Source organism: Panicum virgatum, chromosome 6K, assembly GCF_016808335.1.
Source record: "Panicum virgatum strain AP13 chromosome 6K, P.virgatum_v5, whole genome shotgun sequence".
In the NCBI taxonomy this organism is placed as follows: Eukaryota; Viridiplantae; Streptophyta; class Magnoliopsida; order Poales; family Poaceae; genus Panicum; species Panicum virgatum.
The window spans coordinates 2,264,066-2,269,210 of NC_053141.1; the positions used below are offsets into that span (position 1 = coordinate 2,264,066).

Consider the following 5,145-nt stretch of genomic DNA (forward strand, 5'->3'; position numbering starts at 1 on the left):
ACTGGCTGGAGATGAAGGCCAAGATGGCGGCAGAGGAGGAGGCGATGAAGAAGAAGAAGAGGAAGAGGGTGGTCAAGTGCAGGGTGCCCAAGGCGCTCATCGACCACATGGTGGCTTGGCCGTTCGGGAGCGGCAACTATCTCACTCCTGCTCAGCTGGCAAAACGTTCTCCTAAATTCCGTCAATACATGCCCTCTCAACTTTTATCAATGCCAAGCTCCGTGACTACGAGCAGGCTCTCATCCGTCAGTACAATGCCCTGGGCTACGCGGAGGACGAGATTGAGCTCACTGACAGCGACAGCGAGGAGGATGCCACTGTGGTGGAGAACTAGGAAAACAAGAAAGCAAGGGGGCAAAAATCTGTGATGTACTACTGGTGATTGTATTCTTAGTTTAGCCGCAATTAGGTTGATTAAAACCTACCCAGGTTTGCTGCTCTCTCCGCATTCCTCGTGAAAGAATGGACGCGTGTCGATCAAGGCGTATTCTATAGGTGGCCAACTGGGCCGAGCCCGTTGGGCCAGCACGGACACGGCCCGAGAAAGCACGGCCCGAGAACGGCTCGGCCTGTGGCCGTTCGGGCTCGTGCCGTGCCCGTGGCAAGCACCGGGCCGTGCCTGGGCAAGCGAAGCGGCCCGCGGCACTAGCACGGGCCCGGCCCGGTTAGTGGGCCGGCATGTTTGCGGCCCGTTTAAGCGCCGCTCTGCTCCCTCTTCTCCCTCGCGTCGCCGCTCTCTCTCGCTCTGCTCCCTCTTCTCCCTCGCGCCGCCGCTCTCTCTCTCGCCGCTCCTCTCCCGCGCCGTCGCCGCCGCAGCGCTGCTCCCCCGGCCGCCGCCGATCGAGCCTCCTCTCTCCTCTGGTCCTCCCTCCATCCCTTCCTCAGCGACATCGACGGCCGGAGCCGAGACGGCGCGGCGCGTGGGTCTGCATCCCCTCGACGGCTCGACCTCCGCTCGCTCGCCTCCGTCCGCGCCTTCGCCGACCGCTTCCACCGTCACCCCCGGCTGCCGCCGTCGCCGGTCGTCCGCCGCCGCCCCGCGCAGACCGCTGCGCCGCTCGGGCCCAGCGTGCCCAACGGCACGGCACGGCGGCACTGCGACATGCCGGCCGTGCTCGGGCCATGCCTGTGCCGGCCGTGCTCGGGCCATGCCCGTGCCGTGCGGCCCGGTTGTCCACCTATAGCGTATTCTGGCTATTTCACAAAAAAATCCTCCAACATTCTATGAATCACAACGAAGTCCATCTCACCCTCTCCCCCTCTCCTGCTCTCGGTTGCCGCGCTCCGTCGCTGTCGTCCTTGGCGCCCTGCTCCTGGCCACTGACGCCGCATCCTCCCCCCCACCGCCCCCACCCCCACCCCCGTGGCCGCTGCTGGTCGCGAGGCCCGTGCGGGGAAGCAGGCGGAGGCGGAGGTTCACGGGGACTGGGTGGCCGTGGCGGAGGCCGGCGGCGCTTGCGGGAATGGAGGTTGGAGGAGGACGGCGAGGCGGAGGCGTGCGGGGACCGGGTGGCCGTGGGCCGTGGCGGAGGCCGGCGGCGCCGAGACTGGAGGTTGGTGGAGGACGACATGGTGCTGGACTATAGCTCGGCTAGGTGGTCACCGACCATGCATCTGCAGCTTCCGCACCCCCTCGTGATCATTCCTGCTCCCTATTACTGGTGCCATCAACCTCCCATGGACGATGCCCTCATTGTGTTCGATCAAATGGGCATAAAGGTATACATTGTTTTCTTTTATCCCCTTTCAATTTTAATTACACATCTTTACCAATTGTGCTTTGCATATTTATTGAGTCTATAGTTTAGTACAGAGATTGACATAATAAGTTCGATGAGTTTAGGGCAATTCCAAAACACTTACTAGGTAAATCCAGCCACACTGTTTCAGCCATGCATCTTATTTGATAGATAAAGCTGACGTATTCCCTTTCGTGATATTAGTAAGTTTGCTAATAGATCCTTTACTGAATCAGCTTCCTTTGTCCCTCACTGATTTGTGTAGTTTCATGGTCCAAAGTCTTAGGTTTATGTGTTTAAGTCATCTTAGGTACTGTTAGAGCACCTTGATCCGTGTCCATGCATATTCAAAATGAACCAGCCTGAATTCGACAAAGTTACATTGGGTCACCAAGTCGGTCAGTATACATTGCTTAAAAATGCTTAAAAACATCAAATCCAAGAAAAGAATCAAAACCATGGATTAAGTTCTTCTGAAATGTTCGAAGGAATTTACCTTGCATAAGGATTAAGTTCAGGTCCTTCTCATCCATTGGAGCATTAGCATATGTGGATTAGAAATATTTTACTATTCAGGTTCTTTTTTCCTACTTCAAGGTAAGTTATGCAGGGTTGTAGAAATTGCAGTCAACTTTGGCCACAAATGATTTGTCTTAATCAATACCTAATATCGTTGATACAATTTTTCTTAAACACCTTATGAATAAAAGTATGAAACAACCTACCCTCCTACATGTAATTTAGGTTATTGTATTCTCTAATTTTTCATCAACTGGTAGGGTGCATAAGCAGTACTGCTGTGTTGATCAATGGAGGAGGCAATTCGCATAAGGGAATGATATTTCAATGTTTCTTACCTTGAGCTCAGAAGCATTTCCTTGGCTGCAAAAATTAGAGGACAAAGATTCAATTGTTCCCAGCTTAGTTATTGAAAAGTGACCTGCATCACTACCTTCACTGCCAACCAAACTCTCATGCATGGCAGGTGATTCTCCTGTGCATATTGTCTGTTTGGAAGGCACCAACAAGGAGACTTCAGAATTGCTATAAGTTTTCTTCATTCTTTGGTTCTAGCAATAATAAAATGGTTCCTGCTGGTTTCATGGTTCTATCTGTTTATCTGCTTATCTTTTATTATTCTTTATTCTTAGAAGCAGATTGCTCGCCCGCAAATGCTTTCATTCTTGGTGATGCCTGACACAGAGCTCTAGCGATTGCAGTAGCAAAGTGTAAGCTTTCTGAACTTTCTGACCATAAAGGATTCAACTATTGAAATTTATTTGTTGGACTTGATAAGAAATCTGCTCTCATGAAAGATGGTCCTGACAGCACTATGTCAAGGGACCTTGGATACAGGTAGAATCTGACACTGTAGGCTAATTTGTCTATTTCTTAAATCTAGATACTCTTTCAGTTGAGACATGCTCTTTCTCACATCTTCCAAATCATAGACATACGGCTGACATTTTTTTACTCCTTAGATTAACTTTTAACAGTATATGTTTTGCCTTTTTTTTTAACTCTGTGCCAACCTCTAAGTTCTGTTAGTTTGTGCTTGAGTTAGGTGTAGGTTTGCTCATAGTGCTTCCATGGTATTTTGTTAAGGTTGTCTCAACTCATTTTTTCTGTTTCGTTGTGTCGTTATAGCATTACGTTTTCTTTATGACGAGCTCATTTGCCATTTTCATGAGTATTTTCATGCAAGCATTTAACATTCTATCCAGACTCACTTGGTGTTTTTATATTTGATCTTAGACCTCTTGAGAGATGGAGATGCAAGTCGGCCCCATTATTTAGCGCCGGTGGAAGGTCCTTATCATTTTCTTTTAAATAGGCAGGGTGCAAGATGGTATGCAATTTGTAAATGTTAGGGGACCAAATGCAGCTGCCAGGAATGGCGGATTTATATGTATTTTGTACTCATCAGCTTTCTAAATTGCATATATTGATGGTCCAAAATGTATATATTAATTAATCTGATTTGATTGATTATTGTGCTATCTTTGGAATGCTTTTCTGTTTTTAGATCTTTTGGAAATAGCTCAAGATATCAAGTTCTCACTTCCTGTTTCACCAAATGCTATATTGTCAAATTAAATGTGTGCTTTGATATACTTGAAACAGCATGAAAAATTGTTTGGTTTATATAGTGCGAAAATGTTTTGCTGCTGATCTCAATATAGTGTGATATCATTTTCTATAATTCTGCATTCACTGTTGCTTTTTCACTATTATTATCCCTTCTCAATTGTTGAGCATAAGGATACGCTAAATGGCTAATAGAATATAAGAGTTTTTTAAGATGATAAAATTATCTGCAGTAAAAACAACAGAGCATTCACACAACTATTATGATGATCATGATAGGGCGCGCAACGCGCACCAAATGTTCTAGTGATATTTATCAGCTGTGCATTTGTGAACTGGTGTGTTGTGCGAGAAACATCTATAGAAACCCAAATGGAGTTATTTCTGTATTCGCAATTGTCTATGCTTCAATGCTATGGCTACCTTTGGCTTGAGTGCTTGACTGAAGCGTTCTCTGGTCTCTGCTGATGTGGTTAGGTTATTCATCCTGTTCGGAAGAGCTTTTTGTTTCAGTATGTTCTGAAGACCGAGATAGGCTTGGCTGATGTTTTGCAGTAGCTGCTTTTGTCTAACTGAAATGTTCTATCTGTGAGGAACACGCTGCAGTTTCAGTGGTGCACAAAAATATGGTCGTGTTCATGTCACTGATATTGATTTGTCCAGATGATGAAAACGAGAGACTAAGTTACCAAAGACAAACTGAAATCTCAATCAACTAGCCTCGAAATAGAAGGCTTTCAAAAAGAAAAATCTGGACAGCGAAATCTCTCCACCTGCACCGATCACATCTCGCAAGACTCGGGAGAAAAAAAAGCTAAATGAACTCCAGGAGGCCATGGCTATCCATAAACATAAAAATAAAATTGAAACTGAGCAGGTCTACCTACATGGGCCCAATTCAGTAGACATGGACTTGTCAAGTATTTGCGATAAGAGGCCCAAAACAGTTGGGAGCCCTAAGTCGCGACGCTATAAAAGGGTATCCCTGGCCGTCGCAGTTAGGGTTTATCTCCTCACGCCGCAACTATAGATGTCCATGCAGCCCGCAGCCCAACAGCTCGTCCGAAAGCATGTTTTTTAGCCCGGCCCAAGACCGGCCCGGCCCGGTGGCCTCCGTGCCCATGCTGGCCCGGCCCGGTAGGGCGTGCCGGGCCTGGACCGCCACTCCCGCCCGCCGGGTGCGGTTTTTTCTTTTTTATATTTTTTAAAAAATAAAAATTTCAAAAATATATGTCCGTTTTGAAATATTTCAAAAATACCCCCGGTCGCCCCCCATAGGGCGACAGGCCCTAAGTATTATTTTTTTCTTCAAATTCGC

The 5,145-nt window shown here is 47.4% G+C and overlaps 1 long non-coding RNA gene across 1 annotated transcript; it reads left to right on the forward strand.

The window, feature by feature from the left end:
- The first annotated feature begins 1,189 nt into the window (after window positions 1-1,189).
- LOC120711209 lies at window positions 1,190-3,739 on the forward strand. Its single transcript, XR_005690210.1, has 3 exons — window positions 1,190-1,719; window positions 2,519-2,968; window positions 3,495-3,739. It is a non-coding gene; the product is annotated as an uncharacterized LOC120711209 (long non-coding RNA).
- Window positions 3,740-5,145: the final 1,406 nt, after the last annotated feature.